Source organism: Mobula hypostoma, chromosome 22, assembly GCF_963921235.1.
Source record: "Mobula hypostoma chromosome 22, sMobHyp1.1, whole genome shotgun sequence".
In the NCBI taxonomy this organism is placed as follows: Eukaryota; Metazoa; Chordata; class Chondrichthyes; order Myliobatiformes; family Myliobatidae; genus Mobula; species Mobula hypostoma.
This window is the reverse complement of record NC_086118.1, coordinates 41,536,331-41,554,420: the sequence shown is the minus strand read 5'-3', so window position 1 is coordinate 41,554,420 and position 18,090 is coordinate 41,536,331. Positions and strand designations below refer to the sequence as shown.

Sequence of the window (18,090 nt, the reverse complement as noted above, 5' to 3'; positions counted from 1 at the left end):
ACCTCCTAGACCTAATAAAATGGCCACTGAATGTATGTTCGAGACCTTGACCTTCTGCTCTTGCAGCCCAGTCACTTCACAGTTCGACAAGTTGTGCATTCAGAGATCCACTTCTATGCACCACTGTTGTAAATCATAGTTATTGGAGTTACTGTCGCTTTCTTTGAGCTTGAACAAGTCTGGTCGTTCTGCTCTGACCTCTCTCATTAACAAGGTGTTTTCCCCCGCAGAACTGCCGCTCATTGGATGTGTTTTTTTGTTTCTCGCACTTTAAACTTTAGAGACTTGAGTGTGAAAATCACAGGAGATCAGCAGTTTTTGAGATACTCAAACCTCCCTGTCTGGCACCAACACTCATGCCACGGTCAAAGTAACTTGTATCAAATTTCTTCCCAATTCTGATGTCTGGTCTGAACAGCAACTCTTGACCATGTCTGCATACTTTTATACATTGAGTTGCTGCCACATGATTGGCTGATTAGATACTTGCACTAATGAGCAGGTGTACCGGTGTACCTAATAAAGTGACCACTGAGTGTATGTAACAACACTAACAGCAGCAGCAGCTTATTGGACCCTTGCATTATCAAATTTAGCCCTTTGCATTTAGAATCACTTACACGAAGCAATGCAACAGCTCCTTCACACTTCTGTACGTATTCTGTGGCCACTCCAGTTAAGTTCCTTACAGGCATTAAGATCACCTCCTGGTTGGCAAAAGCTTCTCTATTTCTTTTAATGGTGTGACCTACCCACCTTTGCATTGCAGATTTGATTATCTCTATTACTTAATTAAGCCCTGAGTATTTGTTTCTTTCCTTCTTTGACATACTAAGTCATAAAATATTTTCCTATTTTACGATCAAAGCTACAAAGCCAATCATTATTTACTAAATTTTGAAATTGAAATCTCCATTTATTAAAGCCAGTACCTACTATTTGCTTTCTTTATCTGTGGCTACTTTGCCTTTCACAGACTACCCTAAGGCGAGTTGTAGATCAACATATTGATCAGAGATCAACAGGAAATACTCAACAGGTCAGTCAGCATCCAGGGAGGGAGTATCAGTGTTACAGTTGCCAGTCAATGATCTTCTATCAGTTCTTGTGTTCCAGTGTTTGTTCGGGAATTGCCTCAAAAACTTAGATAAAGCCACCAGTTTTAACTGCACCCTGTGCCAACAAAGATCTCAGTCACCTGCTCACACCTGAAAAGCAACTCGCCACACTACTGCTGGAAATTCACTAATGGCTTTGAAATGTAAACAAGACTTTGGGAAAGTCACCACTGCTCCACAATGAATCTGCCAGCATATGTTCTTACTCCTTCAACCCAGTACAAATGAGCAAAGCACTAATAAATCAATATTATCCATACATTCATAACAGAGGGTAAATCAGAGCCTTCAGAAATTACAATGAGAGGATACAAACATGGAGAATGTGAGGCAAATTCATCATTTGAATTTCTTCTGTCCATAACAACATTAACAATTATGATGTTATTATACTAAATAATATAGATTTTTACTGATATTTCAGTATTTATTTGTGCTTACACATTTCTGATTCGGTTCATTTGCCCAGTTATTAACAATCCCTTAGCTAGCCACTCATTACCTGTAAATTATAGCACTACAATACAGCACTACAAGCAAATTGCAACCATTATCTTTGTTCCTTAATCTGGAATGCCACTTCTGATACTGCAGGATTCAAATGGGCATAAAGATGCCCATATGTCCGGTTCCAAGATGAGATTAGCTTCGACCTGGTTTCTAGGAGAAATTTTATGGTCCTCTCACAGCATTAACAACCATAAAAGCACTCAGCCCTAGCATTTTCCATTAAACAGATATAATGCCAGCTCATACCTCAAGGTTTCTCTCGATTTATTTTACCTTGAACATGAAGGGTTTTTTTTCCACACAGCTGCATGCATTTCAACAGCTAATTCTGTGAGTACATTGCTCAATAGTTAAAAGCTTGTTGTGATTGAGGCCAACAGATCAATTTTTACCATTACAAAGCCACAGCTGATTTGGAGAGGGCTCCTGTAACAGACTCTTCAGCCTTTGCATGGCAGAGTGTGGTTGGCTTGCAATATCATTCAGCTATTTGGAATTTGTTGAGTCAAATTATTCTGCGTTCACACTCAAAGATTTGAACATATAATCTAGGTCGACATATCTGTGAAGTAGAAAGGAATGCCATAATGTCTCTGATAGCCGCATTGGAATGAGATGTTTAAGACATTTTAGGTAAGAGCAAGATCTTTCACACCATTATTTCAGACAAAAAGAGCACTCATGGAATTATTACAACATAAAGTGAAGGCCATTTGGAGCCTGAAGTCAATGCCAGCTCTTTATACGACAATTGATCCATGGTGCCCAGGCTAATACGTTTACACTTAAACAAGATTACTTGAAGAGATATCATCTGCTCATTATTGTTAGTTTTCAAAACATTGACACTGGATTTGCAACATTACAGAAGTGGATACTGTTAAGTTTTGTAACTTTGTCACGTTTCTTAATACCACCAAAACCCTTTCTTTTTAATTTTTGTCTTTGTATATGATGCAATCCACATTATACATACAATCTACATTGTAATGATAACTGTATATCAGGTTTAAAAATACAATTGAGTTTTAAACAAATTCAAAGGAAGACACGGGAGTCCAAAATATGAGTCTAACTTAGTGTTTATTTTAAGTGAGATACGCATATATCACAGGCTAGCATGATGACAAGTGCATTTCACATATTTTTACGCTTAACCCATAATGAATAATTTAAACAAACAAGAATGCTTAATCAAACAACATGTTTATTTTCAAACATTACTGAAATATTAAATGCACAACAGATACATCTCAAAAACATACAACAGTTTTTCATTGGCTGCAGAGCTTCTTAGAAAGTGCTAAAGTTCTGAAAGATATTTTTCTAATTCTTCCTGTTTTAGTCTTCTAAGTTCCAATTCGCTGCCCACAAACGGAGTTCAAAATCCTTCCCAGCATAATGATACTTACAAGTTTCACTGTGGAGAATTCAGGCTACGTTGGCTACATGATTTCCTTTGGTAGAGTTCTGATCATTCCATGAATTGATGCAGTAGGTTCAATTGATCTGGCGAGCTAGACAGGCGTACCCTTTCCCTCGTAGCTCAGTGTGCGCCCCTTCCCCCATGTCTGAGCACTCAGCCACAGAGGATGACTGATAGAAGACTAGTCCATCAATTAAGGGACATGGTATCACTAGAGTCCTCAGGAATAAACCAAAAGTAGGATCAGGTGAGAAACTCATTTCCAATAAGGTCAGTACACATGGAAATCAATAAAAATGCTAGAATGTTTCCATTTTAGCTAATACCTGAATCAAAACATCACCTTTCTTTTTAATTTTTGGCTTTATATATGATTATATATGATGGTACCATTATCATGGAAAAAGATGAGATTATGAACAGATGGACTGAATATATTGAAGACGATCGAGGCGAAAAGCCAGAAATTAAGAAGCATGTTGAAGAACTGAGTATTTTAAAATCTGTAGTTCGTAATGCAATAAATAAGATGAAGAAAGGGAAGGCAGCAGGTCCTGATGAATTAGTAATAGAACAAATTATTGCTGTTGAAGATTATGGAATTGAAAAACTTACTGATTTAATCAATGACATTTAGGAGACCGGAATAATACCAGAAGAAATGAAAAAAATCAGTATTTATCACTCTTCCTAAGAAAGCTGGAGCAACAGAATGTGAGTTACATGGGACCATAAGGTCAATGAGTCATATCACTAAGATACTTCTAAGAATTTTGACGACAAGAGCTAAAAGTAAGATATAAGCTGAAATAAGTAAAGAACAATGTGGTTTTGTGAAAGACAAAGGTACAAGAAACGTGATATTGATGTTAAGGATATTATCAGAATGAGCTATTCAAGTGCAAAAAGATTTGTTTGTTTGTTTTATTGACTACACAAAAGCATTTGATAAAGTGAAACAATATATTATTCGAAACATTACAGGAAACTCTAGATCTAGATTCGAAAGACCTCCACCTAATCAGAAATCTGTACTGGGAACAAATTGCCGCTGTAAGAATAGATGGAGAAGTGAGTCAGTTTACGAAAATCAAGAGCGGCGTTAGACAAGGGTGTTTTTTCTCCCCTGATTTGTTTAATGTGTACAGTGAAACAATATTACAAAAAATAAGACACATCTTGGGTATCAAAGTTGGCGGTGAAAACTCAATAATTTCCGATATGCAGATGACACTGTGTTAATTGCAAGTATGGAGGAAGAATTACAAAACTTAATTGATATAGTTGTTGAAGAAAGTGCAAAAATGGGTCTATCTATCAATTGCAAAAAGACAGAATGTATGGTGATATCCAAAAAGAAGGAGAATCCTATCTGCAGGCTGAGAATAAATGGGGAACACATAAAACAATTACAGAACTTTTGCTGCTTAGGAAGCTGGGTGACATCAGATGGCAGGTGCAACATAGACATCAAAAGAAGAATAGGGATGGCAAAAGACACCTTTACGAGAATGAGGAGTATACTGACCAACAATAAACTAGGCATAACAACCCGCCTCAGAGAACTGAAATGTTACGTTTATCCAGTTATGTTATATGGCTCAGAATGTTGGACAATATCTAGTAACATGAGGAAACGATTTGTAGCAGCAGAGATGTGGTTTTTGAGGAGGATGCAAAGAATATCATGGACAAAACAAATATCTAATGAGGATGTCATGAACAGAGCAAACACAAAAAGAGAAATAATGTATGAGATCATGAAAAGGCAACGTAACTTCATTGGACATGTGATTAGGAAAGAGGAGTTAAAATGCACGGTAATTATGGGAAAGATTGAAGGGAAGAAAGCAAGAGGAAGACAAAGACAAATGACGATGGAGACGGCAGCCAGAAAACTGGAAATGAATACCAATGAACTGATCTACTTGACCCAAAACAGGAGTGTGTGGGCCATGGCAGTCAACGCTCAAACTGGGCACAGCACCTGATGATGATGATATGATGTAATCCACATTATACATAGAATCCACACTGTAATGATAATTGTATATTGTGTTTTAAAAATACAATTTTCAAAATGCATGCATTACACATAGATTATTGAGTATTTATGGACACAGGATACATTAAGTCACATGACTGGCTCTTCAGGAGCCAGGAAGCTGAGAAGGTAAGAACAGCTTTGAACATGCAGGTGCTATTTTTGGTGCCTTCAACTGGCGGTGAATTATTATTAAAAATGAAAGTTGATTCCCTTCGCTTTAATTTTTTTGGATAATGGAAAATAGCTGAATTATATCTGAAAAAATAATTGAACCAAAAATAAAAGCTGAATGAATTGTTTACGCTAAGTAACTTAGTTAATGCATAAGCGTCCTACTGTAATTACTCATAAACTGACGGCTATAGTCTACACTGCAAATTACAAAATATTATCTATTGCTTTGGCGAAAAAATTAAATGAAAGGGGCCGATAATGAGATCACCCATGCTTTTCTTATTCACTTTATGTCATAGTTTTCAACTACTACTGAACAAATTTGTTATCATCAATCTTCGACAAACACATCTTAAAATAGTCTCTGTTCAATACATAAAAAGCGCAGATTTACATTCAGTTATGACATAGACCACAAAGGTGTCTTCACTTGAAGCAACAGGATTGGAACGGATTCACAGCTGACGTGTGTTCTGACAGTTCCCCTGCAAGTCCCCAGGAACATCAGACTTTCTCACACAATGTTCCTGAATTTCACAAAATTCACTCCAACACGCCACAGGTGCCCAAGTGAATCATACTAATGCAGAACAGATGAGCACCAAACTTCTAAACCATTACAGCAATACAATTTCAGCTTGGGGCTAATTTACAAAGACAACGACGCACTTAATTGTGGAGTCATTTAGTTGAAAAGCTTACTTCATTCAAATTGGCCCATCAGAATTCTGGTAATATACCTGAATGCCTAATAGCTACGCCCACCTTATCAGTGGTGTAGAAGCTATTTTAGACCATAAAACACAATAAATTGACACATCCATTTGATCGCCAATGTGCAGACACTTCAGTGTTGTAACTTACTAAGACATAAAGCAGAGGTTAAGTGACCTGGAAATTTTTCTTTTTTAAAGGCAGTCACATCTCTACTAATGCAATATCTGGGAGAACAACCTTTTAAAGTCGTTAAAGGTACCACTTCGAACCATTAACTGCATGTCAATCTTCACAAATGTAGCCTGGCTTGCTGAGTTTTTCCAGCAGTCTGCAAGCATCTACAAACTATTGTTTTTGTGGTTATGTCACATTACGTGGCCTCTCCAGGCTACAACAGAGTTCCATTCCTGTAAACAGTTCAGGCAGAAGGTCCCTGCAGTCCCATGGCAGCCGGCAAATCCATCCCACCAGCCTCACGTACACTGATTTGTACGTATGGGTTGTAAACAAGTTGGGCGCTGATCAGCTGGGGAAGACCTGCACTTCTAAAACAATCTGTGCAATCCTGTCAGCTGTTCAAGACGTGCAAAGAAACATTCAACAAAAGTGCTTTGAAAGGCAACGTCAGTTTGCAAAGGTGGAAACGTTCAAAGTAAATTTATTATCAAAGTACGTGTATGTCATTATATAGCACTCTGAGATTCATGTTCTTGTAAGCATTCACAGTAGAACAATGGAATCTATGCAAAACTGCACACCGGCAGAGACTGCCAAGCAACCAAGATGTAACAGAAGACAAACTGCGCAAACAAATGAACGAATAAATAAATAAAGCTAAGACCATGAGTTGTAGACACAAGGAATTCTGCAGATGCTGGAAATTTAAGTAACACACATAAAAGTTGCTGGTGAACGCAGCAGGCCAGGCAGCATCTCTAGGAAGAGGTACAGTCGACGTTTCGAGCCGAGACCCTTCGTCAGGACTAACTGAAGGAAGAGCTAGTAAGAGATTTGAAAGTGGAGTTGTAGAGTCCTTGAAAGTGAGTCCAAAGGCTGATATTCAATAATCAGTTTAGTGTTGAGAAGAGTGAAGTTATCCACGATGGTTCAGGAGCCTGATGGTTGGAGGGTAATAACTGTTCCTAAATCTGGTGGTGTGTGACCCAAGGCTCCTGTACCTCCTCCCTGATGGCAGTTGTGAAAAGAGAGCATGCCTGGGTGGTGGTCCATTACTTTTTGTAGGCTTTTCCTTTTTTGTGCATTGGTGTCTCCATAGAAAGCTGTGATGCACTGGTCAGAATACTCTCCACTGTGCATTTATAGAAGTTTGTCAAAGTTTTAGATGACATGCCAAGCCTGCGTAAACATCTGAGACAACACATGACTTCAAAAAATTCCAAAGTCAAACCACTACGGGAAAAGTGACCAAATCATAATTAGCTTTAAGTCTTGCTGAGTAATGGGACCAACTTTGTTTATTTATTCAGTGATACAGTGCAGAGTAGACCCTTCCAGCTCTTTGAGCCACGCTGTCCAACAACCCCAATTAACTCAATCACAGGACAACTTACAATGACCAAATAACCCTACCCGGTACATCTTTGGACTGTGGGGGGAAAACTGAAGCACGTAGAGAAAACCCGTGCATTCTACAGGGAACACTTACGAGACTCCTTACCAGAATGGCCCCAGAACTGAACTCCAAAGCATTGAGCTGTAATAGCCTCACTCTAATCAGCAGACTACCAGTAGCCCACTGTACGCTCTGAATGAAACTGAAATTGGGGAATGGTGCTGTAACTTAGAAATAGATTCAAAGAAAATTATTTAAAAAAAAACCTGTCCAGTCATAATTGAGGTGCTGTTTGTGACCTTTTACAGGCATCCTTCAAAATATTTTTCACCCGCATAACATCTTTTTCTAAAAGCATTAGGGAGCAATTATTAATGTAGAGGTAGATAATTGAAAAATGCTGTTGCCAAGTTCAATCTTGGCATAACAAATCAGTAACATTTAGAACTCTAATATTGTAAAGTGCTCCAAAGTTCCTTACAGGAGGTAAGAATGACAGAAAAGCACATAAAAAGTGACTGGGACAAATGACCAAAGAGTTTTAAAAAATATCTTGAATAGGGAGAGGAGCAGATTGATTCAAGAAGGACATCTCAACTTAGGTGCCAAGCTAACTAGTATTAGAAAAATGACACAAATCCAAGCTGACAAAATGAAACTGAAGTCCAGTGTTAGAAAAGACCAACATGGAATGGATACCTGGCATTCAGACCAAATATCTTGCACTCATTTCAGTACAGGCAGAGAAAATGGGCAAAGCTCCACTTAAATGTTTGTGCAGGTTGGGTTATCGAGCAGTGCTGATCAACGTTCCAGGGTGTAAAATATTTTGTTAAAGAGAGTACATCTGAAGAGCAGAAAGCACTGGACTCTTCATCTTCCTTTCACTTTATTCACCACACAAAAAAACTGTATTGCAGTAGCTGCTACTTACTCCTATGCACGAACATTTTCTCAGTTCTTAGTGATGAGATAGACAGTTAGCAATGTTATCAATATTACGTAGTTATCAACAACCATAAATCCAAATTGTTTAAGTGCTTGACGCAAATGGGTAATTTACATAGTTTTATCTCCATGTATACCCAGGCAAATCTAAATTGTTTGCTATCCTCATTACACCTTAGGAAGCTGTCTGCAGTCAGCTGGTTGGCTAGTTTGGTATTACATTTGAACTTGCCTTTGCCTTAAAGCATAATGTTTCTGGAAATAAAATGTAATTTTATATTTTCCTTCTCATTTTCTTTTCCTTCTGATACTCTCCCTTGGATGACTGCAAAGTCCCTTAAGTAATGTCCTGGTGCAGCCAGCACTTTTCATTCAGGCTGAGAAAGACCTTTGGAGGGTGAGGATGGCTGAGTCACGAGTCTTGATCAGACTCCACCAGCAACCTTGCATTCACGGCTAGGCCTCACTAACTCACGAAGGCCCGTCACTAACTACGGACGGCACATGGCGCACTCAGTAAAACACTCATCCCCAGCTGTAATAATCACTGGGTCCGAACCAGAGCTGCCTCATGGAGCTGTCTCATATAGAGGCAGCAGCAACCTGCACAGGTGTGCTGATGTTGGAGGATACCATCTTTAATTGGATAATTGAGTTAATTAGCTTTTGGTTGGTCTAGAGGGAGGCTTAGCAGTTATAAGCAGGTTACTAAGGCTTTAGGGTTAGTTTTTTTTGTGTTTAGTCTGAGGGTGGCTATATACATATTGTTTTTTCCCCAGTTTTTGTCTTGTTTTGAGGTAAATAAAAGCACCTTAATTTATTTTTGCGACTCAAGCCATCTGGTTATTTTTCTTAAACAATTGACCCACAGTTTTTTGTGACAGGTACAAACTAGACGGCGGTGCTGTTGCAGATTTATCAGAGTAATTACAATGTTTAGAAAAGTCTTAACATAGGGATGGGTTTTTTTTTACTTTACATCTTTTATTACACACCCATCATGATTTGGTGTTGTACCAATGCTCAAGTAACAATACCCAACACACATTTTTCAGGAGATTCAAATACAATGAAAACATTAACTTCCTACTTCATTTCTTTAACCATGGAAATGGCAAAACCATGACTTAAGATAGAAGACCAAAAAAAAGGGGACATGGAAATCATTCTACTGGTTGGGAGTCTAGACCTAGACAATATTATTTAAAGGCCGAGTCAGGATTGTAGGAGTGAAGTTGAGTCTTTTTGCAGAATGGTGGAGACAGTCTGGCACTCCTTCAGTTACAAACAGTAACTGACACTGTGCAACTGATACAGCAATATGACTGTATACACCTGGGGATAAGACAGGACTTTCACTATCTTCATCGAAAATAATTGCACACAGGTCGATACTTATTTCTCCCATCTTGTGCCACCCTGCATTAACAATTCTTCAGGCTTCTGACGTAAATCAGCATTCAAAACGAGTGCTTCCTACTCTATTCATCATCAGACCCAAATGAAAGCAAACTGCTGTTCTTGACTTGCTTGGATTTATTTCCCGAACTTTTAAATTCTGTTTGGTCACTAGCATTTTCCTTCTTCTTTTTGCTTGATGTGGTGAACATTCCTGTGACTTCATTATCCGAGGATCGCTTTTACATCAATTTGAAGTACTCTCGAAGAGAAGTCAATTTGACTCACGTGCTTAAAATGTGAAACAGATTTTGTGCTGTGAGGTGCGGCTTATTTGCCAGTCAAAGCTACCTCCACAGTGTCAGTTGTTGATTGGTGCATTTAAAAACTGCTGTCACTCTTTCCCATTGGTTGATTTGCACACCAAGGCACCAATCTCCAGTTCCAGCCACCTCGGGGTGGTGGGGGCGGGGGGGTATAAAGTAGCACATGCGGGAAGCTTTTTTTCCTCTCCTTTGTCTCTGAGGCATGCTTCACAGAACCATTGCGAAGCTATGCGCCAGTCAAACACATATTCAGAAAAATATTCCTCGGTTGAAGGCAATCGTGTCACAGCTACTTTCACTGACAATAAATTTTGAAGATGTGAGTTGAAACTACTGGCTGAGTGGGTGCACTGCCATCAACCAATGTGCTTCTTCTTGAAGCTTTACAATGTCCCACACAGCCTTGGAAAGTGGCATTAGGGTATCAGTATCATCAAGACAGCACACTGTGAAAGAGCATAGCTGCAACCAGTACTTTTGTGTGTTACTTATAGTGATAGCATTTCCTAATTAGGTGCTTTGGAAGACAACCCAGCACTCAACCCTCCGTATGGTGAAAAATAGAAGAGTCAAAAGTAGGATGACCTCATCCCTTTGATGCTAAGTATGACGTAGATACTTTTTACTCTGGGTCATAACCTTTCTTCCAAAAACAATGTTCCATGATTACTTTCAAACTTAATGGGACATACTAACCATGAAAGAATGCTTGCTTCAAGGATCAAAAGATCTCCTTCATCCTCAAAGAGTAATTGAAATTCTCAAAACTAGACTCATATGCACAACACTTCTATGTACTCAGCAGCTTTACCAGCAAGAGTAACTAAAGGTTGGCTTTTCACATGGAAGACACAAAACTAGGTTGAGATATTCTGTTAATTTAAATATTTAGCTGCTTCCAGAAGATTGGATGATAGATTCTGGGGAAAAAAAAGTCCGCCACCCCCCCACCACCCCCCACAGCAGATGGGAAATTTAAATTCTACTAATTAAATAAAAATCTGTAAAAATAAACCTAGTAACCACGAAGCTAACAGATTGCTGCATAAACCCATTAAATCTTCCAACATCTTCTAAGGAAGGAAATGTGCCACCTTGAAGTGACTTTAGGCCCGCCAATATTCACGAGAATAACCCTGGGAATGAAAGGGTTAACATAAAGCTGCATTTGATGGCTCTGGGCCCGTACTCACCGGAGTTTAGAAGAATGAGAGGGGATCTCATTGAAACCTTTACTTTACTTTACTTTACCTACCGAATATTGAAAGGCCTAGCCAGAGTAGACATGGAGAGCAAGTTTCCAAGAGTGGGAGCGTTTAGGACCAGAGGTCACAGACTCGGAATAGAAGGGCATCCCTTCAGAACAGAGATGCCAAGGAATTTCTTTAGCCAGAGGATGATTGATGAATCTGTGGAATTCATTGCCACGGACACCCGTGGGTGCCAAGTCATTGGGTACTACGTACAGGGAGGAGGTCAAACACCGAGAGAGCTGGTGCAGGGATAACAACTTGATGCTTAACGTCACCAAAACCAAGGAGATGATCGTCGATTTCAGACGGTCTCAGCCTGAGCACACACCCCTCAGCATCAGTGGCTCCACAGTGGAGAGAGTGGAAAACATCAAGTTCCTTGGGGTGCAGATCTCGGACAATCTCACCTGGTCCAGGAGCACCACTGGGATTGTGAAACGGGCCCAGCAGAGATTGCACTTTCTGAGGAAGCTTAAATAAGCATCACTCCCCACTAACATCTTAACTACATTCTACAGAGGCGTGGTTGAGAGTGTGCTGACCTTTTGCATCACAACCTGGTACTCCAGCTGCAGTGCTGTCGACAAAAAAGCCTTGCAGAGGGTGGTTAGGGGAGCAGAGAAGGTTATTGCGGTCTCCCTACCTTCTGACCAAGGCCTCTTTCAGAGTCGATGTCTCCAGAAGACATGGTACATCATTAAAGACCCCTCACACCCTCTCCAAGAACTGTTTGTTCTTCTGCCGTCAGGCAAACTTTACAGGAGCATCAAAACTAAAACCACAAGGCTACTAAACAGCTTCCTCCCACAGGCAATCAGACTGCTAAATAGCTGCTCTACCTGACTCTGCTCTGGACACTTTTAACTTACACTGGACACTTATAACTTGATTTTAACTGACATGTGGCTGCTGTGTTTTACTATTTATTGTTATGTTTATTATTTAGTGTTGCATTTATGATATATTGCACTGCCCCTGAGAAACACCGTCTCATTCTACCCTGCAGAGCCGATGTATGGTTAGAATGACAATAAAGTTTTTTGAATCTTGAATCTTGAATATTTAAAGTGGAGATTGTTGGGTTCTTGATTAGTAAGGGTAACAAAGGTTACAGAGGGAAGGCAGGATAGTGGGGTTGAGAGGGATAAGAAATCAGCCAGGACAGAGTGGCAGAGCAGACCCAATGTGCCAAATAGCCTAATCCTGCCCCGTAGGTCTTTGTGACTGACTACTAGCTATGGCACAGCATCATGGTGGCTGGCACAATGCTTTACAGCACAGGTGACCTGGGTTCAATTCCCGCTGCTGCCCGTAAGGAATTTATACATTTTCCCCATGACCGTGTGGGTTTCCTCCGGATGCTCCGGTTTCCTCCCACAGTCCAAAGACGTACTAGTTGGTAGGTTAATTGGTCATTGTAAATTATCCCGTGATTGGGCTAGGATTAAATCGGGGAAGCAGCGTGGCTCAAAGGGCCAGAAGAGCCTATTCTGTGCTGTATCTCAACAAATAAATTATAAACAAACTACTTCCTCCATTGAAGTACTATTAGAGTAGGCAATAATTAACATCTTTGCTGTAAATGTCTTAATAAAAATGTATGTGGATTTGACCCAAGATGAATGTCCAATTATAGCAAGAAATAACAAATCTAATCTTCTGCAGCTTTCAAAGTTCAAAGTAAATTTATTATCAAAGTACATATATGTCTCCATATACAATCCTGAGATCCGTTTTCTTTGGGGCAATCACAGTAAATACAATAGACATAGAAGAACCGACGAAAGACCGCACCCAACAAGGTGGACAAATAACCAATATGCAAAAAAAAACCTGCGCTAGTATAAAAAGAAAGATGAGAAAAAGAAATAATAATAATAAATAAATATTGAGAACATGAGGTGAAGACTCCTTGAAGGAGAGTCCATAAGTTGTGGGGCAAGTGAAGTTGAGTTAAGTTATCTTCTCTGACCTTTGTTGCAAAGATAGTGGATAGTTATGTTTTTATTCAGTTGGTTTCGCTGACCAAGAAATAATGGTTTGAAAATCAAAAATAATATTGGTTAAAGTAATTTAAAGTTATCCAGGGAATTTTGTAAATTTATATATGTCAAATACATAAGGTGATGGCCTGCATACTGCTGCAGCAGTATTCACTAATGTGGCTTAGATTAAACTGGAAATAAGTGACTATACTCCTGCAGGATTGAATTGCACACTTATCCTAAATTTATCAAGCACTTTTTTTTAAACTCCTGAAATCTCTGCAACTCAAACAGCTAGATAAGAGATTGGGTCTATTTAAACTGAATCAACTTGAGCAAATGGAAAATGTAGTAACACAATCATAGCTGCTGTGGAAACTATTTACAATCAAACAGTTTGTGTGAACAAGGCATCTGGTTCAGGTTTGGCAGTGAAATTCATAGCCTTTAACTATTTGTCTAACTCTGTTTCCTACTCCATCAAGGGAGGTACTGAACAAATAGGCATATACTCACATGTGACCATCCATATATCAATTTTTTAAAAAAGAACACGTCAGGCCAATTTACTTAGTACCAATTTGCTCAAGCCATTGCAATACCTGGTTCAATTTTCCAATAATTCAAACCTTTTAAGTCCCAGGATTGTTCAATTTCTTCCATTTCCGATTGGAGGAAGCCATCCACACTGGAAGCCATCACAGAACATATGGAACCTTTGAATCAGACAAAATTCAGCATTTTTGCCTTCATCTGGCATGGAAGATCTACACAATACCAGAGGATGGTCAATCTGGAAGAACTGGGATGAGTAGATTGCACCATTTGCCCACCTTTCCAAGTCTCCAAAGGTGGTAGGAACAGGCCTCACTCACAGCAACACTTCTGAAATAGACATCTGAGACATTTAACTATCACCTCCCACTGGCGAGGGGGAGGGGGTGAATTGAAGAGCTCGCTTTACACATATTCAGCACTGACTTACAGCAGTAACCTAGTGAAATGAACTTACTGCCAAGACTTCGAGAATTAAAACAACTTTGCTTTATCAAGAAAATTTAAAAACGGTGGTGCGTGGAACACCTTGACAGGAATGGCGGTAGAGGTATACACATTTAAGAAACTCTGACAGGCAGATGAATAATGGAAAACATGTTGGAGAAAAGGGTTAGATTTATCTTAGAGTAGGTTACAAGGTCAGCGCAAAATCAAGATTCAAAGATTCAAGATTCAAAAAACTTTATTGTCATTCTAACCGTGCATCAGCTCTGCAGTGCAGAATGAGATAGTATTTCTCAGGAGCAGTGCAATCATAACATAACAAACGCAACACTAAGTAATAAACATAACAATAAATAGTAAAACACAACAGCCACATGTCAGTTAAAATCAAGTTATAAGTATCCAGTGCAAGTTAAAAGTGTCCAAAGCAGAGTCAGGTAGAGCAGCTATTTAGCAGTCTGACTGCATGTGGGAGGAAGCTGTTTAGTAGCCTTGTGGTTTTAGTTTTGATGCTCCTGTAACGTTTGCCTGATGGCACAAGAACAAACAGTTCATGGAGAGGGTGTGAGGGGTCTTTAATGATGTACCATGTCTTCTGGAGGCATCGACTCTGAAAGAGGTCTTGGACAGAAGGTAGGGAGACCCCAATAACCTTCTCTGCTCCCCGAACCACCCTCTGCAAGGCTTTTTTGTCGACAGCACTGCAGCTGGAGTACCAGGTTGTGATGCAAAAGGTCAGCACACTCTCAACCACGCCTCTGTAGAATGTAGTTAAGATGTTAGTGGGGAGTGATGCTTGTTTAAGCTTCCTCAGAAAGTGCAATCTCTGCTGGGCCCGTTTCACAATCCCAGTGGTGTTCCTGGACCAGGTGAGATTGTCCGAGATCTGCACCCCAAGGAACTTGATGTTTTCCACTCTCTCCACTGTGGAGCCACTGATGCTGAGGGGTGTGTGCTCAGGCTGAGACCATCTGAAATTGACGATCATCTCCTTGATTTTGGTGACATTGAGCATCAAGTTGTTATCCCTGCACCAGCTCTCCTGTGCTGAGCAGTAGAGTTCTATGTTCTACCTGCAGATACAAGTCGGAAATTTTAAGAAAATGATCGTGCTGGAAGTACTCAGCAGGTCAGCCGCTATTTCTGGAGAGAGAAGCAGGGTTAATGCTTCAGTTCAATAAGCCTTCGTCAGAACTGAGAATGCGAGAGAACAAGCATGTTTTAATTTGCAGAGGTGCGGTGAGTTGGGGGGGCGGGTGAAGTACCTGTGATAAAATAGAAACCTAATGACATGACGCTTTGGTGTTGTTTAGTTAAACGATGAATTAGTCTGGGGAGGGCAGTATGAGAGGGAGAAAAAAGAAAAGTAAATCCATGGGAAATGAGCTAAAAGGGGGCAAATAGGTCAGCACGGACAAGTTGGGCTGAAGGGGCTGTCACTGGCCGTATTACTCTAGGACTCCATGTTGAAACAATGAGATGCAAACACAAAGGTTACAGGAAACCTAAAACAAAAGTGAATGCTGGAAATAGCCAACAGATCAGTCCTTGTTACTTGTATCTAAATCTAGTCAATTTGCTGCGGTCCAAACCTGCTCAATCTGGAATCTTTCAGAAGTTATTCCTTTTTGGAAGAGAGCAATATTAATAATTCATTCGCAGTATCACAGCTACTTCAGCAATCCTTCACCTGGTTGAAAAAAAATCCATCAAGGAATCACGCAACATAATCTAATTAAGATTAGCATTGCTTTGCAATCTATATGCCTGGATTACTGATAGAAGTCCAGGAGTTGGACCAACCTCAGTACCTCAGTCTAGCTCATTACGACCACACTGACAAGTTTACACAACAATGGACTTTGTTTTTTATTTCTCTTAATTGTGCCCTGGCAACATTTTTCATAATTTGTTTAATTAGTGTTATTGTGAGTGCTGTGTCTCTAATACCCCGCGCCTGGGATGCGGCTGCAAGTAAGCGTTTCATTGTACCAGTGCATTCATGTACGTGTTCACTTGATTTGACTTTGAGATATTTTCCCATCTTGCAATCATTATATTCCAATTCCAAAAGGATTCATGAGTAATAAACCCAGCTTTTAAATAGAAAATACAAATGCTGTTTCAATTTGAAACCTCACACTCTACTTTGATTAAAGTTAATAACCTTAACTTTAATTGTGCTTTAGGCCTAGAGTATATTCATAGCAATATAAAAGACCAAAACTTTAAAAAAAGATAAGCACTATCTGAGGCTTGATGATTGCATGTCAGGAAAAACCTCAGGAATTCCACTTTAAGGTCCAGATACTCTTCCTTCTCTCCAGGGCCTGGAGCTGAAGCTGGGTATATGACATGTGATTCAAGAAAGAATGATTTCCAGCCAATGGGGTGGCACTCACATACAACCAAGTTAAGTCATTTTCTATTTAACAGAACATGATGTCTATAGGAATAGGAAAGAAAATCACTTGCAACTTGACCACCTTTATAGGAAACAATGATTTAGAAATGAGGTATATGTTCAGTGGCCGCACTATTAGGTGCACCTGCTCACGAATGCAAATATCCGATTAGCTAATCCTGTGGCAAGGTCAAGAGGTTCAGTTCTTATTCAGACCGAACATAAAAATGGGGAAGAAATGTGACCTGTGACTTTGACCGTGGAATGATTGTTGGTGCCAGGTTGGTTTGAGCATCTCAGAAAATGCGACAGTAGCTCAAATATCCACACATGACAACAGTGATGTGCAGAACAGCACCTCTGAATACACACAACATCCACCCTTGAAGTGGATGGGCTACAGCAGCAGAAGATCACTCAGGTTCCACGCCTGTTCCTAATAAAGTGGCCACTGAGTATATTTGTTCAATTAACTGATATGTTGTGGTAATTCGTTTACCATTATCACACCTACACTGCCTGTGGCTGAACAACAGCTTGACACTGTCCAAGAATGCAGGCCAGCAAGAAGAAATCTGTTGATGAAGAGTCATCATCCTGAAGTTAACTCTGTTCCTCCGTCACAGATCTGCTTTACCTGCTGAGTTTCCCCAGCAAATGCTGTTTCCTTTCTGATTTCCAGCATCGGCAGTTTTCTTTTTGTTACTTTACGGATCTTCGTACACCAACAGTTTGTGCCACAAGTCTACAGAAAGGATAACCAGTTGCAGACACAAAACAGACTGCAGATAATAGAAATCTGTAATAAAAAGCCTCATCCTCCAAGCAGATGCAGCAAAGACAGAGAAACAGAGAAGGGGATGACGTTTTTGCAAGTGACAGAGTTGAAAGAGGTATAGCTGTACGAGACAGTGGGTTTATAAAAGATAGCAGTAGATGTAGACAGAGAGATTGAGAAAGAGGAGAGGTGTCAGAAATGGACCAAGTAAGTTTGAGGGCAGGGTGGAAGTTGGAGGCGAAATTGATGAACTCAGCATGGGCGCAGGAAGCAGTACCAATGCACTTGTTGATGCAGTATAGGAAGATGAAATCAACGAGCTCAGCACAGGTACAGGAAGCAGCACCAATGCAGTTGTCAATGTAGCAGAAGAATAATTTTGCCCAACAAATATTGTTGCTTACAATTAACATGCCTGTTTTTCATGAATA

General features: G+C 39.8%; 1 protein-coding gene across 2 annotated transcripts in view; it reads right to left on the bottom strand.

Moving 5' to 3' along the window:
- LOC134360311 (zinc transporter ZIP11-like) overlaps positions 1-18,090 on the bottom strand; it is an 860,127-nt gene that overhangs the window by 727,303 nt on the left and 114,734 nt on the right. The window lies entirely within an intron of this gene.